The following is an 18,461-nucleotide window of genomic DNA, read 5'->3' on the forward strand; positions in this document are numbered from 1 at the left end:
TTGAGTTGGTAAATAATTACAAAATATATTAAAATTTGGTTTTTTATTAATTTATCATGGGCACTTCTAAACCGATTATAACCGCTGTATGGCAAAGATGAGTTTTGGTCTAATACAATAATTAAATTAGAATTATCATGTGCTATATGAGACACAGATGAATCGCGTACGTTTTCATCAACCTAATCCACTGTAATATTAATAGACTCAGGTTACGGTTTATTTTGTTTTATTACGCCAAAGAGGTACGTACATAAGTACACACACCGATTTTTTTAAAACTTGAAATGCAATTAAAAAGTTAGTGTTACAATATTTACATTCATGACAAACATATTAGTTGTACTTATAAATTCTACGGATCATATCGCCATCCCAATACGCCATCGCCATACCAAAAACGTCAAAACAGATTATTACACAGCTACATGAAAAATTTGAATATCTTTATCCTGCAAGACAATCGTAACTCTAGGTGGCCTATATGAGTAGGTATTACAGTTATAATAGTTTAAACCTGCATTACTATTAAAATCTTCTCAGTGCACGACTATCAATGATTTTATTGAATGATTAAAATTTTTTGTATCATGGCAACTCAAATTTGATGTTATGTTGCAATGCTCCTTACTGTCATTTAGAGAGGTTGTGAATTTGATATTGTGTTGCAATAATTGAGTTTATCTATAGTTCTAATGATTATTTCAATTGAAAAAAAATATAATTTACCGTGGAAACCGTAAATGTCTATTATTGCTTTAGCGACTCCAGGAATATCTTCAATTGATATAATATATCAAATATATATAATAAAAAAACCTCAAAATATAAATAATAAAAAAAAATATCCGTGTGTTTATTTCTACTTTATAATAACGCTCACATAATTTTCTTTTCATCTCTGTTCGTAATTTTACAATATACTTGCTAAGGTACACGTTCACAAAAGACATATAAACTTCAGAGCTCATTATCTTCCAAATTGTTAGTTGGTATCCTTTTGTATGTGTTCACCCATTTCAATTTATATAATAATAAAGCGAGGACCTACATAATGTGCATATTAGATAACATAATATACTGGAAACACACTCGAAACTGGGACATCATTCATAAAATTAAATAATAACGAGTTATAGGTACCTATTTGAGATATAAAATAATATTTTAAGTAAGTATGGAAATGTTTTTTCGTCGGGCTTATTGCCACGGTTGAGTAATAGTTGAACGTCCGTATCTAAATCATTGTATTATTTTTGTGCGTATCACGCGTTTGGCATATTCAAAAAATTGTTTATTCAATCAATGGGTGTTTACATCCAGTAGTGGCGAAGACTCCATACAAGGCTATTATTTAAAGCCTACCTTCCTAATAAAATATATATTTTTTTAATTGCATATTGAAATTTATAAAATCACGTGATTATTTTATATTCTTTAAAAATAATTTAATTTGCCAACTACAGATTTCGTATAATATGTAGGAATGTATTATACAGATTACAAAACAATCTACAAAGGTTTAAAAAAATACCACAGCGCGCCATCTGTCTTGACGTAAATAAATGTAGGATTATTTGTCAAGGAATGGTGGTATTTTACCTATGGACCTTACGTCACGTAACCTCAGTCAATCTATCGAATTGTATGAAATATGGTAGACTCTTATCGAAGAGCTTAAAACGTTCGCGCATAATATTGTTGTCATGACTGCACTCTGTCCACAATAATTGACAATTAGATAATTTAAAAAAATAATATCTTTGGCATTTAATAGCATATTAATAAATATACTTAGACTGTTTTTAAAAATAAAAAGAATTTTTATCTAATGATTTTTGATGACGTGTATACATGTTTTGTGTCTTTGTCGTTAGTGTGTACCTATTCATTATTAGTAAGTTAGTAACATATTAGTACTCGTAATATCGTATTCTCTTAAGTACGTATATCTGTTGAGTGTACCTACTCTTTTTCTCAGATCTCCACAGCCCACCTCTTTCCAAAAGTCACCCTTCACCACTGAGATCCAAACCATGCACATAATGTTTTGAACGTATGGCTAACAACGTTCTAAAAGAAACATTTTTAAAAATCTTGTAAAAGCCTGAAAAAGCATTCTACGACGAATAGTATTATAACACAATAACTTATGAAGCATACCATTGTTATAGTTTTATATAATATAATAGATAATATCATTCGATAAATAATATAGACAAAAACATACTTCTGATTTCACACAGAAAATGGTTTTGCGACGGGGGCGGTAATTTATTCTTAATTTTTAATGGAGCAGAAAGGGAAGGGAGTATTAACAAGAGGTCTAGCAGGTGCCACTGACTTAAAAATTTACACCACTTACTAGCTTCAACCATGGACCCCTTAGCACTTTCCAGGTACTTTCATCATACCCAGACACTCTGCAGCTGTAACTAAGGTGATGACCTAGGAGTTATAGCGATATATCGCATTCACAGTTGATTATCGAATGCACGTGGCTTAAAAAATATAATAATTATTAGGATCATTCGCGTCCATTTGTGTCATACGCGCTGTCTTATTCTTTAGTTTGGTGTGTCGGAATATGAAAACAAACAAATATTATTTTTAATAAAACTTTCTATTGGAGTTTATAAATTAACTAATGCGTTTTGTATTGACTGTAATATATCTATAAATATTTTAAGATGTACAACAGTATTATTTCAAGCTGAAAATCATTCAATAAATGCTAAAATAATTAGAGAAAGATTAATTTTATATGATTGAATATGATTTTATAATGGAACGTGATTAAATCCAAATGATTAAATCCTAATGCCCCGTTGGCTCTTAAATTTGACAGATTCAGAACAGATTTAAATCAAGAAATGAAAATATAACTCTACCAAGTAAATGCTAACTCAATTAATAGATTTAAATCACTTAAGTATCTACATAAACACCCAAATCATTCAAATCGTTAATTTAAATGGCAAAATACCTGTCATATAAATTTAGAAGCTACATGATTATCACTTCTTATTCATTTTCACTTTAAATATGAAATAGTTTATTTTCAATGGGGTAATAAATTTTTCCTTTATAAAAATAATCCCGCCTGTCTTCTTACCGACGCAAACAATAGAATAATAATTCACGCAAGTATTTTTTCGATTACATTTCGTGTAACCAAATTTAAAGAAAATGATCCCATCTGTCTCGTGTCGGGTAACAATAATTATGTTATTTTTCTAAAGGTGAGATATAAGATGGATCAAGTTAGTCAGTCCGAACACTTTGTTATTCACCTTGCAGATAATAACTTATTGTGCCATAATATAGGACTGGCATTTAAATTATAATCATTGTCATTAATCTGATTAAACTTTGACAAACACTTTTAAACTATATTTCTAAAAATAATGTTAATTGAATTATCGAGCTATCCAAATTTTTATTGTGGCTCTTAAACACAGCATTGATATCGCCTTTTATATATCGCTATTGTTACTAGAGTTTTATGGTTAATCATTTTCGTGTTGAGAATTCTCAAGAAATAATGATAAAACTTGTTTTTCGTTTCTCAAGTTTTTACTTATAAATTTCGATATTTTGATATCTCGATAAATTTTTAACGAATTTATCAAGAATTCTAGAATTAATTCAATCAGTGAGATTTACCTTCGAGTGGAAAATATGGTAAAATACCGTATGGTAATACGAAATATTTTCCTCGAGAATAATTAACATTTCTCGTGAATCTTAGATAAACCTAAGAAATTAATAAACTAATCTCGAATTTTCAAGAATCGAATATTTTTATTTTCAAATTCTCGCTATTAGAAAATTGAAAATATCGAGAAATCACAAGCTTTAAATTTAAATATACTTATTGGAATCGATTAACCTTCAATTTTTAGTAAATCTATGATACTATTAAACTACTATGACATATGATAGTATCAGATGACTTGCTTCATAATTATTATCACACTCTTGTACCAAAGTATAAAACTAAACACACGGGCGCGTAATTTTCCTAGCTCCAGCGCTACATACAGTGGTTCTTAGCATGTGGAACTTGTGAATAACTGCTGCCTATGACTAATATAGTACTTGGAGAACTAAAAAATATTTTCCTTAATCGTATTTATTACTAAACAAATTAAACTCACTTTAAATTAACCGCTTTCACACAAATTGACAAATAGCTACACAAGGAATCTGTTTATTGATCGAAATGAATAAATCAGTTATGTGTGATTTTTTTAATTTGTCCAGTACTTGATACAAAAACTTACATGAATTGGCGGTCCCATTTGAACCCTTTTACTGTTATGTTTCATAATTTAAGAAAAAACCCGCAATCAGTATATATAACTTTCTTATCGATAATAAAATATACTTATAGATTTAATTATAATACTTATTTTATTTTCAAATTGCTAGGTTATCAAAATATATTTGTATATAAGATAAAAAATATAATATTTTTTATTATAAATTTTTTGGCCAACAAAAACTGCTCTATTTCATTAGACAACCAATGTAATAAATAATACATTATTTTTATATTAAAAGTATTATGAAAAATTTACAAAATATTCTTCAATCTTATTCTTGTAATTATACAAACATTTTTATAATATATTTTTATAGTTGTTAATTTTATTTAAATACTTAATTAAAAATATAAATTATTGTTTTACACTATAATAACAATGAATGAAAAATAAATCTCAATTATTCTATTATTTTAAATACGCCACATTCTAAAAAAAGTTCACGATGATAATAAAATCTTGACAATTGCCATCTAAGTGAAATATATAACCAAAAGTTTCGGTGAATGTCAATAATATTTTTTTCCGGGTTCGTTACCCGGTTAGGTCACAATATACATTATTTATATTACAATTTTCTCAAAATATGGTTGTTTGTGATGGTTTCACTACTTATACTATTAATAACCTCACTGTTTCATTGTAATACTGTCATTGGGACTCTTGGCCTAATGTAGTGTTGAAAAAAAATATTATAAATTATAGTATAACTAAAATTAACGAGATTAAATAGAGAGCGTTAGACATTTATTATATAATGGATAAAAATATACTAAGATTGTTATTAAGAGTATAAGTCACGACACTTACTTTTCATAATAACATCATAACAATTTTAGTTTTAATAAACTATGGCTAGTAATAATTAAAGTAATACCTTCTTTGATTTAAAATACAAAAGTCGATTGCCAATCGTAACTCAATTTGGAAAGCGTTTCAGAGAGTATTATAAGAGCCAATAGTTAAAATTTGTCTTGAGAGATGCAGGTTTGAATCCTGCGGGTTGTCTTACTTTTTTCAAAAGGATTTTTTCTATTGGTTATAAATACATCTTTCGGAAGTGTTTTCAAAATGATATTTCTTCAAATTTTAGTTTTAGTTTGTTCTAGAATCAAGTTAAATTTTATTTATTGTATTTACGTACTATAAAAATAGATATTATATTTTCAGTTATAAATATTATGCAGAATATTATTTAATTTGTAAATTTAAATCTGTGCAGGTATATACTTGGTGTCAAAAAATAGATTAAATTTGTTAATTTTTTATTCTTTTTCAGATTCTAAGTTTTGAGTCAATTTGAGAGAAGAAAAATCATCTTTAGGAAGATATTGAAAACTACACACACAATAAGGTAGGTAACATAATTTACATATATATTTAATAATAATACTGTATTATCTATTGCAGACTATGTATATAACTAAATTAAAATATTTTTATTTTATTTTAACATAAAAAATTCAGATTAAAATGATAGAATAGCGATGATTTTAGTGAAACATTTCAAAGAGATGTGTATTTTTAATAAATCCATACGAAGTGAAAAATAATTGAAAAACTATGTAAAATTTGCATATGTTGCAGTTTACGTAGTATCCAATATGCACATTTTCCAGCGACTAGTAGTTCTAGAATATGAATAGTCGTAGTGATTTTTATTGGTGAAAGCATTTCACTATAGTTGAAATTTCAATGAAGTTTTGTAGTCTCAATATATTCCGGAAGTGTACATAGCATATTTTATTATTGGAAATAAATCACAGAACTTTGAATCAAAAATGCGTTCACTGCAAGAATTCAATATTAAGTAATATGATGTTTCCAATAAATAAAATGGCAATATTAATCGTCTGTAATTTGAATCATCACAAATTATCTTGTAAAAGCAATTTAAAACAGTAAACATCTTTCACATAATACATAAATTGAATTTAAATGTTTTTAAATAGTACTTTATATTAAATCATCAATAAACCAAAAAATATACAGACTATATAAATTCGAAGACAAATTAATGTATTCATAATGATTAACGTGACCAGTTTCCCTCAATTAGATGGAGCATTGTCAACTGATTTATATATCGACCGTGCTTAGGAAAAAGGACGTAACCCTCACTGAACAAATTTTACAGGAGAGGCAAAAAACGTTTTTTGAGAGTTTTTAGTTTAATATTTTTAAAAAAATAGCCATAGACATTGGGTGCATGATGATTGATGATTTGGTGTAATATATTTTCGATCTAATTATAATTAAAGAAGTTATTACAGAAAAATCATTAAAATTGCGGATAAATGCTTTTTTCCATAAATTAAAAATTAATTAATCTCAATTAAAACCTGAATTTAGAATTCAGCATTTGCGGCTTACTTCCTTTTTATAGAACGTGTATTGAGTTGTATACATTGTTAATATCTAATAAAAGCACTTTTCAAAAAATTGAGGGTTGCGCCCTTTTTCCTAAACACAGTCGATATGTTGTATCAGCTGACAACGGCCTCATTGATGCAAATAAAACTACCCTTAATGATTATTTAATTATGTGCACTTACTGCATATTATTGTGTTACATTTTGATTAGTACAATGTTTTTCCATCAAGAATAATTGACAGTTGAAATCAATAAACATATGATAATGATGATTTTCATTTCACTTATTTTTATTCAAAGGAAACTACAGCGTGTTCGTATTAAAATAATGTATATCGTCATATCAATTAATACTAAAACTAGATAACTTGATTTTCACTGTTTTTGAAATAGCTATTGAGTATGATTTTACATTATTTCCTTCTCTACAAAATGATAATACTAGGTAAGTCAGAAGTTAATGGGAACTGTATTAATTTTGTGTTTGGAAATATTAGATAACTTTAAAACCACAAATGTATTAAATAAATAAAATAATATATCTACAATATTTTTTCATACAATTGAACATTATTTAATTGTTTCCAATTAGGCAAGCACAATTTTTCATTTTTATTTTAAATAATAATTATAGCCTAGATTTATGTTAATCAAGTAAAGTTTCAATTTCATTTCCTCAACAATGACCTAATCAGAGTTATCTAGTTGTAGTATTGAGGTAACGATTAATAATATGCTACTAATTAATTTTAACGGATCTCTTATTCTGTAGTAGTACTGTTATTATTTTAGTCAACAGTAGATCGTGTAGTGAAAAATTAAGCTCGACTATATATAAAATACTTATTTCCTGTGAAACCGTTTGAGCTTCGAGCTTTAAACTCGTGAATCACCGCAATTAATTATAATCTCATGGTTCGATTTCATCGGCAATTGAGCTGATAGCCTGAACCACTTAATTATGGCCGACAAGTTGGTACTATTTCGATAGCAGTGCTGTATACGGGATAAAGTGTACCCATTTGTGAACTGCAAACAGTATCATGTTACTGCGCCTCCAGGGAAAAGTTAGCCCACGCTGGAAACAATGCCAGATAATAAAACACATTCCGGTAATTGATATTGATGAGGCCTTCAAACACTGAAAAGGCTCATATCAACATATCTCTCCGGGAAATAATGCCAAAAACAAAGAAAGAACAGGGTTTATGATAAATGAATATTGAATGATTGCTTTGGGAGGTACAGTTTCAAACAAAGTAAAAGAAACAGAAAAAAGAATATATTGATAAAAGCTTAGATTAAGAATAAAATAAACTAAACGGAAATTATTGAAAATGGCCATAGGGATAATCGATAGTAATGATTGTAGTACTTATCAGTTAATCCTAATACATTTTTATAAAAAAGTGTTTTAAGTTCTCATTAATGTATGACAACTAACTGTGTACGAAATTTCTACTGTCACTGAAATTTATTTACATATTTACACTATGGTTTTTCGCATACTGACTTAAAGTAAACTTTATTGTTCACATCATCGTCAATCAATGTGGTTATATATTGCTCTTTGTCGTTCATTGCAAGCCCATATCACTAAGAGTTTGTACTAAGTATTAAACACTAAGATGACTGTGTCGTTTTACACAAAGTTATAGAAGAACTTTTTGGATGATTGGGTATCTACTGGTTTTTTTTTTTTAATAATTTTAAGATATATATTGCATAGTATAATGGTTCCAATTACATGTGTGGGACACTTAAGTTAATTATATATAATAATATATAAAGATTATTTTGATACATAATATAGGTACACATAATTTAATTTAAAAGTAAATCGCAGTGATAATTATATTAAATGAGAATTTTTGAGATATGATTTCATTATTAGAACGTTCATCTGAAAATACTAAAAAATTCAATTCTAATGTAAATTTATCTTTTAACTAGTTTATTCTTCATATTAACATAGAAAATTCAACTAATACTAACACCATAAAATTATGTTATAGGTAAGTCGTTCATACACCGCATTTAACCCACCCAGTACTTTACTGTCTCCCAGTTTTAATGGTGAGAGTAACGTTTTTGTGAGACTAAAGTTAATCACATTTTACTAATAAATTTCAATTTACATAATCAATACTTCTAATAACATTAAAAGCTTTTGTAGTTTAAAAACAAATCTACAGAATAAGCTGTGCGTATATTGGAAGAAGGTTTTTAGCAAATCAAAACGATTTTTCGAAAATTCGCGCTAAAAAAAGTTTTTTTCTATAATAAAACACATGTTGCTTAGAGCTGAAAATTGAATATTTTTCTCAAATTATTGTTGCCATTTCTGATTTGCCCATATATACGGCGGAGATTTTTTCTTTTGAGAATTCTTAATACATAATATTTTCATTTCATTCATTTCGATAAATTAACACAATCACGGCTGAATTTTTAATTACATTTTAATTATCACATTTAAATAACACGTTAATTATATCAAATGGCCAACTGCTCCAAACGCGTCAGTCGCGGAGTTAGCACTAAATGAGTTAATATCTAACTTTACGAGGTACCTATATATAATGAGGACATGCTTTATAAGATTATTCTAAAACATTATTTCAATTTCTACTATAGGTGGGACATAATATTATTTATTAATTGACTTAGTAGCCATAATATTGTTCATGACTGACATGATTCTCTTATTATTTTACTATACAATTATTATTAACAGTACAAAATTGAATTAGCTCATCACAAAATAACTGACTGTAAAGAAGTGATGTGCAACCGGTTACTCATGTAGCTTTGCCTAGGTTTGAAATATATATCTAAACGATTTCGTAAATTTAATAAATAGAGTAAAAATTACATTATATTTATTGTAATATATACCTATATGTTATAATTATATAACAGAGAATAAAGAAGTTTAAAAAATTAATCGAAAAAATTATTAAATATGACGTAATTCAATATCAGTGTTTTTTACCAGAGGGTTTCTTTAAATAATGGGGTCTAAAAGATTTTTTTGACACTCTTTTACTTTAGTAACAGCAAGACAAATATAAGAACAATGATTCATATGCCTACACCAGCTCCCAAAATCCCAAGTATAGTCAAATAATCTGGAAACAACAAGTACTTACAATGCGCTATATGTCTAAATAAGCTCTCAGCCTAACCCAGGGATCGGCAGTTTGTCAAGTGAGAAGAGCCAAATTGTCAAAAAAACAGGATAACAAAGGTACCAGAGAGCTGTATATATATATATAATATACATATGTATATGGATTTTTAAAAATTGTTGGCTTATGATAGTTATTCAATCCAAATCAATAACTTAGCAATTTTATACTATGGCTAAATATTACGACTAAATTTTACTTGAATTGAGTATCACTACCGTACAGTATCATAAACGATTTCCTGCCTAATAGCAATCCATCGATGCAGTAAAGCATTCATCTCCTACCAGAGTAATAAATGTAAATTTATGCACCATTTGATAACATGCTAACTTAATACCAGCCTATTGCTATTGGCCCGGAGTTCCGTCATAATCATATTATTATTAGAGGCTTCCACTAGAATCGAGAAGGATATTACTATGCAGTTATGGTGACGTAAAAATATGCGATGCCTCTATGAAAAGGGTGGAAAAGTATTAAAATTTCTTTTGTACTGAGGTACTGAAGACACACCGTAATACTTATCTAGTGGCATGAATCACATTGTATTCTTATTCATTGTATATCTAATATAATATATATTATATCATACTAGGTACTAAGTAAAAAAAATCCAGTTGAAGTATTTCTTTTTTTATATTCGAGACATAATATTCATATCAAATTATTGAAAGTACAAGTCATGGCATTGTATTGTATCACAAATACTTCTAAACGTAATAGATTTACGTTTTTTTTTATTATTAATAACCATGTCCTTGCTTTTTCGTACAAGGTAGTTGTTAGTTATTTTGAACAATCACAAACACCCAGGCTTTGGGAAAAACACAAATATTGTGTCCCCACCCGGATCGAGCCCAGAACTCTCGGGCGGAAGGCCAGCGCCTTACCCACTACACCACGAGAGCCGCAACAATAGATTTACGATTAATAGATATTCGTTTTAGTGTAGGTACTTAATGATTCCCCTAATTTAAAGAGGATAAATCAAACGGAGATCTAAATAATATAATAAAGTATATACTTATTATACACCAGAAATTCTATCCTTAATGTTGTCATTGACGTAGGATGTAACAAAATAATCTTTAAGTTTTATAGCAATATAAGACATGTGTATATAACAATGAATTATATCGATTTAATAGCATTTTCTAATTTGATATAATGTACAGAGGATCAATATTTCGTTCTTTGAGTAGATAAACCATAGTCCCCACATTCTGAAGCAGGCCCCCAGGCAAGGATGTTTGACGGCCCATCCTCCCTATCGCTAAGGTTAAGGGTAGTTCGATGCTCTACCGCAGCGGTGCCTAACCTTTAGTCTATCTCGAGAAATTTTTTGTAAGTTGCTATAGAGTCTACAGCAACGTTTTCCAAAGCGGAAGCCAATAGTTTTGCGGGATAAAATTAAGGATATTCTATGTATTTTTTAGTGATTTTTTGTATTTCTGAATAAATCCACTTGAATTATATCAGCATGCTGCATCATATAAAGTACTGATCGCGATTTCCTTTTGAAATAGCCAAGTAATATGCGACCTCTCGCCATATTGCATAAATAGTAATTTTTATTAGACTTAAGATATCCACTAAAAATAATTATAAAACAAAATTCTACATGAAGTGTATCACTTACTATAATATAACATCAAATTGCATCGCACAACCAAATATTTACTGACTTTTGTTTACTATGAGAGCAAAATTGTGATCTATAGGTATATCTGACTTAGCTGGTCGATGCCCAACACCGCCACCTCCCCTCCCCCAAGGCTAGAGCCCTGTCAGCGCCTCCCTTGTAGGGCCATAAGATATACATAATATAGGTGATATTCTTCTTAATGTCATTGAACTTTTCCAGGCTATACCATGGCCACCTTTATGGCAACGCTATCGATCCTTAACATGTCGTTAATATATCATAGTTGAATGCGGTATATCGTCATCTCAATACTACAACTAGATAACTCTGATTTGGTCATTGTTGGGAAAATGAAATTTAAACTTTATTTGATTAACATAAATCTAGGCTATAATTATTATTTTAAATAATAATGGAAAATTGTGCTTGTCTAATACTTGGGAACATTTAAATAATGTTTATTTGTGTGAAAAAATATTGTATTTTATTTATTTTTATTTTGGTTTTAAAGTTATCCAATATTTTCAAAATAAAATTAGTACAATTCTCATTAACTTACTTCTGACTTACTTAGATTTATCATTTTATATAGAAGGAAATGTAGAATCATATTCAATAGCTATCTCAAAAACAATGAAAATTAAGTTATTTAGTTGTAGTATTGAGGTGACGATATGAATGTAATGATATATGAATTTTATACATTTTAATATACCACATAATATTATTTTGCATGATTCATGAGCGTGCATGGACGATGTTCGTATGTGTATATAACGGTATTATGGATGAATGTTTGATGTAATTGTTCATAACCGCCATCGCATCCAAAAATTAAAAAGGCTCTTCTAGAACTGAAATATAAATTTTCCGTTGTTTTGAAATTAGGGATTTTCTCCATCATTTATTTGACGTTCAATTATAAGTGTCAAAGGCATTGACCACAAATTGATCGATAGAGAAAGGCCCATGGGTACGAATGTTAAAAAACCCTGATTTGGAAGGTTTAATGTAAAAGAAGGGTTTCTTCGAAACAAATGAAGAAAGATTTAAAACTTTTACTCGCCCACAAATAAAAACAGTTCTTTAAAAATATAATTAACAATCAATCAATGTTTGAAAACTTTTCTTTTTTGTTTGTCACTTAATAAATTTTACTCTCGTTTGTTCTCTTCTCTTCTCTTCTTAGCACAGTATTTCATAGTAGGACCTATTTATGCAGAAAGACACCAACCCACACCACAACCATACACATAAAATTTATTTTTGTAAAATTTTATATAGTCCTTTCTGACGAAATTATGTCTTAGTAAGCTCAGCGCTCGAAATGGAAAAGTTCACGAACCGGAGCGCTCGACAATTTTCTGAAGATATTACATAGTTATCAAATTTTATGTGTACTTCATAAAAATAAATGTGTTAAATTTTTTTTACATGACCTATCTAGCTCAGACGGTCAAAATATTTTTTCCACGAGACGGAGCGATAATTTTATCGATGTCACGAACCGGAACGGCGCTCCGGTGCGTTCCGGTCCATTTCGAGCCCTGAGTAAGCTCGATGTTATAGATTTGCGAATAAATATAACATAGATATTTAAAAAAAAAACATTTTTTTTCTATTCAACTAATAAGAGACAAGATTTGAAAATGTGTCAATCTATATATTGAATATACCTAATTTAAAAACATCTCATGCATATAAACATAAAAAATCATTTTGTAGAAAAAAATACGACACCCATCGGTACTTGAACCTGTATCTGGTATACTGGCGCGAATCCAGCGGTTACAGGTTCAAGTCCAGTCGTATTTTTTCTTCTTCTGCAAAATGATTTTTTCTAGTGTGTATATGGATGAGATGTTTTCAAATCATGTATAATTTAAAATAGATATAGTGAATTACACCTACATAGGCAAATTATTATAATTCAAAGTATATTTTTTTCAGACAAAGTTAACAAATATATAATAATCAATCAAATATATTATCATATAATAATCAATCCTTAAATATCAATAATTATCGCTTTATTTAATATATATGTACATATAGTAAAAAAAAAATTCTTATAAAAATCGAGTTGCTCTTCTATAATAAAATAAACCAATAGTTTATGGTTAAAAATTGAGCATAGAATATTATTTCATATTATGTTTATTTTTATACACATTAGTAAGTATTCTATACAAAAATATTATTTATCATTTTTTCTACACTTAACCAATATATTTTTATATACATGACGATACAAGGAAAATATTACAAATGTTAAATAAAGTGTCAAACAACTTTCAGAACCTCTTAGTTATAACCTATTAATATCATTATATTATATTTATAATTTGACTTTTCATTATTGGGAATGTATTTTAAAATATTTTTTTATATTTCAGTATCAAAGTGAATAAATTAGTAAATAATTGATACACTATGAAAACAATAATAATCGTGTATTTTTTCTAAGTATTTTTTATCAATAAAACGGTTTATTTACATTTTATATACAGAATTCTGATTCTAAAATTCCCCTTATATACACACCAGTATAGTATACCGTAAGAAATATAGGTAAGTACTAAGAAGTTTTATGTACCATTTTCACAACCCCTTAAAATTATTGAGCACAAGCCCATTGAATAAATTTCGTGAATCGACTTCAAATAAGAGCAATAAAAAAATATTCAGGAGCAATAAAATAAATTTTATATCGACGTTAAACTTGAAACCTTCCACATCATATTGGTCGTAAGGGACACTATAGACGCAAAATATATATATTCGAGGGGATCGAAATACGATTTCTCTAATATTGTGGAAGGTAAATTTAAGCGTCTACTATATCGGCGTACATAAAATTTCACGACGTTTTTAAAATAGTACAATATATGTTAATATAAATATTTATACAACATAGTATATTATTTACCTTTGAAAAATATGAGACTATTTTATTCATCACAATCTACACTTCCTTCCCTTCACCATCGGTTACACTTATTTTGACATACATCGCCCTATTTGCAAGACTATCACACTTAAAAAATGTATTTTTCTTAGTGGACTATAATAATTGATTGGTGGAATGATTATGATAGTGAATATGGATGCTGGGGGGGGGGGAAGGTTATACGTAGGATACTAGGCACTGACCTTTTATGATGTTATGCGGTAAGGCTGAAGCTGATCCCTGGTGCATGCTCTCACTAGGCACCCGCACTGAATACTTTTGATGAATAAACGCGTGTAATAAATAAATGTGTCAGTAAGACAAACTCAGGTGATTTGATTAACAGAGTTTGCATTGAGACTTGGATAAAATTATGGATTCCACGATGGTTGCACTGGATACGGTCGTGGTATGCACTTAACTATTTGAATCAGTCTGTATGCTTGAAATTATTCGTTAAACGACGGTCTAGCTGTGTGTTTAGTTGTCTTAAGGTAACTGCCTATTATTTAATCATGGTCGATTGATGACACGTACTTGCCAATCGCCTGGACTTGTGACAATAACTGGGGATTTGAGGTATCAAGGATGAAAGCGACCATACTTGACCCAACCCGTTAAGCATATTATATACATACGCACACTTTATCAGTACTTGCTACGTATAAAAAGATACAGTTTTATGATCCTTCATTATTATTTAACAATGAAAAAAATATATTTTAATTTCAAGACTATCATTTTTATAATATGATACTTTCGTATGAAGATTTTTTAATGAGGCAGAACGAAGTTTTTTTCGTTCAAAAGTATTACCGACTTTTTAATTACTCATATCTTTGCAGTATTACTTACTAACTTCGTGTAACTTTTATTGTCTAATCAAAGGAATGATTCATTATGTATTTTTTTTTATATTATAGTGTAGATAATTTCATACATAAATCATTCAGAAAAATAAAATGTATATCCTAAACAAAATGTATACGTAAATAATTATAAGATAGAATTCTGTTTATTGAAGTGCTTTTGGATACTAAATATTTTTTGTTTTTCCGTCTGGTGCGTAGGTACACGAATAAATCAGAAGGTTTTCCAACGCGTGAACAGACCACATACAGCTGCTGTTCATGTGAGAAGCATGGATTTTCCAAATATGTATAGGAACGCATATGAATATAACGTCACTGTTCTGGCAGAAAACACTAATTCGAAAAAATGACATATTGGGTTAGTACCAAAATGTTCCTTATTTCAAACTTTACCGTCTGGAAACCTTCTTAATAAATAAACAGTCTTTATTTTAAAGTCATCCTTTTTACGATTACCTAATAAACTTACACGATAGACCATTATTTCAAACATTTTAACACCTTCAAAATCAAATTACTCAAAACTAGTATTTTCCAGCTAGTGTGTTCTGCCAGAACAGAGACGATAAGATGATCGAATAGAGGAAGAAGAAGATAGTTGTACTAATTCAAAAACCTTTGCGGGTGTGCGAACAATAACTGACCAAAGTTCCATTACAATCTGATGAATGGTATAGGAACGTATACGAATATAAGAGAAGATGGTGTACTAATTCAGAAACCTTCGCGGGCGTGAGCAAAATAACTCACAAAATTTTCATTGCAATCGGATGAATGTTATAGGAACGGATACGGGACAGACAGGCATTCATTTTTATATATAAGACCTACTATAAGTTACTATGCGTATAACATTTGCGCAAGTGCAAGCAATAAGTTGACAAAGTTTTATCGCAATCGGATGAACGGCATGGCAGCGCAAAAAAACGGACAAACAAATGTTGATTTTTATATATTAGATTTATTATTAAATGGTAAAACTGTAACCTTTTCCGTGTCTTTATCACATAGGATTAATTTTATATGCACCGTGTTGAATATGTTAAATCATGACATGATTCACAGTAACCATGCCGTGCTCACGTAAGATTATTTTAATACTGATCTATTCCGGTTACGTCCACGGTGGCCGCGCGGCTTAATCGTTGGACTGTAACGCCGTGGGTCCCATGTTAGAATCCTGGGTCTGACAAATACACATATTGTTTTTCAGTTTGTGTGTGTCAGGGTATGGACCTAATAGGTTGAGCAAGTGGCTGACATCCATTTCTCGTAAAAAACAAAATCTGTCAATACAAACCTCTATTCTGTGGAGGCCCATATAATCCTATTAGGATCGGACATGGTCGAAAGAATTCCGGTGGACGCTCACATAGGATAAATTACGGTGCATGATTTTGGATGCTCTCACATAGTATTAATTTAGTATGGATTTTATTTGATGATTTAATTTTTTATTTTGATCTTTCCACAAGTGATATTATAATACATACGGTACAGAAAAAAAATGCGCATCACGTGGTATCAATAACTCATTTTCGTAAAAATTACCACATAGGAGGTATTTAATATACAGCGACAATATGAAAACACTCTCAATTGATGCTATGGGATATGAGTTACAGGAAAGTTATCAAATCGTGACTTACATTATTATGTAACTTAACAACTTTTAATCCCAAAGAAATGTTACACCTTACCCCAGTGTTCTTCAACCCGCGACCCTGCATACGCGATATACGGGTTCAAATCCCGTCGAGCATCGTATTTTTTTTCAAATGTTATTTTTCTAGTGGGTATAATAATATAACTAATTTATTGTTGAACATTCACCAAATTCCTTACCTCGATATCAAGGATGTAACTTCATATCATATTGACTGAAAAATAATTCACGCGTTTTATGTAATATTTAAAATAAAATATAAAAAAGTTTCACACTTTTATCCCATAATAATGCCATAAAAATATCTAAGTCAGCTGTCCTCTCACTCGTATTATGACCTGGCTAAAGTATCTTTTTAAAATTAAAGTGTTTTTATAATGAAGACAAAATTTGAAACGCGTCAAATGTAAAGCAGTATTTTAATGAAGCAAGGAAAATATGACAGAAAAGAAGAGTTAGAAAGCTATTACTAGGGCAACTCCTACTATATTATTTTTGCATCATAATATTTCGAAAAAATTTTATTACCATTGGAGTGATAATCTACTACATTTGACATTTTATTGTTTCGTACATAAATATTATAAATACATATTATTATGATTCAGTGTATTTAGTTACTTTTATTATTATATTGACATGCAACTTAATTTATAAGCTACTAATTCTGGCTGATTCCATTATAAATCGGTCACACATGAGGGCTCTGGAATCAAAAAGGGCAGTCTCCATTTTTGCAATATATTGGCGATTCATTAAAAACGTCTCGCATCTTTCTTATAGGTATAATTTCTGAAATTGATAACAGTGTAAAGAAGGAAGAAATTTTAATATAAATGTAGTATCACAAAAACAGTATAAAGAGTGAATAGGTACAAAAATTATAAAGCACGGAAGCACACCAAATGGTTTAAGTGGACCCTATTTTACAAATTTATAAAACAACAGCCATCTATATTTAACCTCACGCAAGTGCAATATATCAACACCCGAGGCAATTTGTTTGAACATAGCTATCGCCCTCCAAATTGGCATCATCAATGGCAGGTTAGTTCTGCACCTTGGGAGAACAAATAACTGATCCTCCCGATTTCTAAGATAGTAATCAGAGACACACAAGTCAATACATCCATGACTGGCAGAGTCCTCATTTACACCACGTTTAAGTCAAAAACAATACGAATAATAAAAAATACTGTATAATATTATCGAACATACATAATTTTGAAAACATTCATGAGAATATATCGATTCCTGCCGGGTGTCTTAAATAAAAATTATAAAAATTATGTATGTTCAATAATTAGAATGGTACATTCTTAAAATCTTGTGAATTATCCGTTGAATAAAAGAAATAGTTAATTAAAATAACATTATATATCAAATGTTAATACTCACTACGCGAAATGTTGTTTTTGTAGCACTTTCATAA

The 18,461-nt window shown here is 29.3% G+C and overlaps 1 long non-coding RNA gene across 1 annotated transcript in view; it reads left to right on the forward strand.

The window, feature by feature from the left end:
- LOC147080009 (uncharacterized) overlaps positions 1 to 18,461 on the forward strand; it is a 178,541-nt gene that overhangs the window by 24,945 nt on the left and 135,135 nt on the right. Inside the window, exon 2 of the long non-coding RNA XR_015072283.1 lies at positions 5,608 to 5,682. This is a non-coding gene — a long non-coding RNA (uncharacterized LOC147080009). The remainder of the gene's footprint in view (positions 1 to 5,607; positions 5,683 to 18,461) is intronic.

Source organism: Rhyacophila brunnea, unplaced genomic scaffold, assembly GCF_057557595.1.
Source record: "Rhyacophila brunnea isolate RB1 unplaced genomic scaffold, BYU_Rbru_1.0 scaffold_1, whole genome shotgun sequence".
NCBI lineage: Eukaryota > Metazoa > Arthropoda > Insecta > Trichoptera > Rhyacophilidae > Rhyacophila > Rhyacophila brunnea.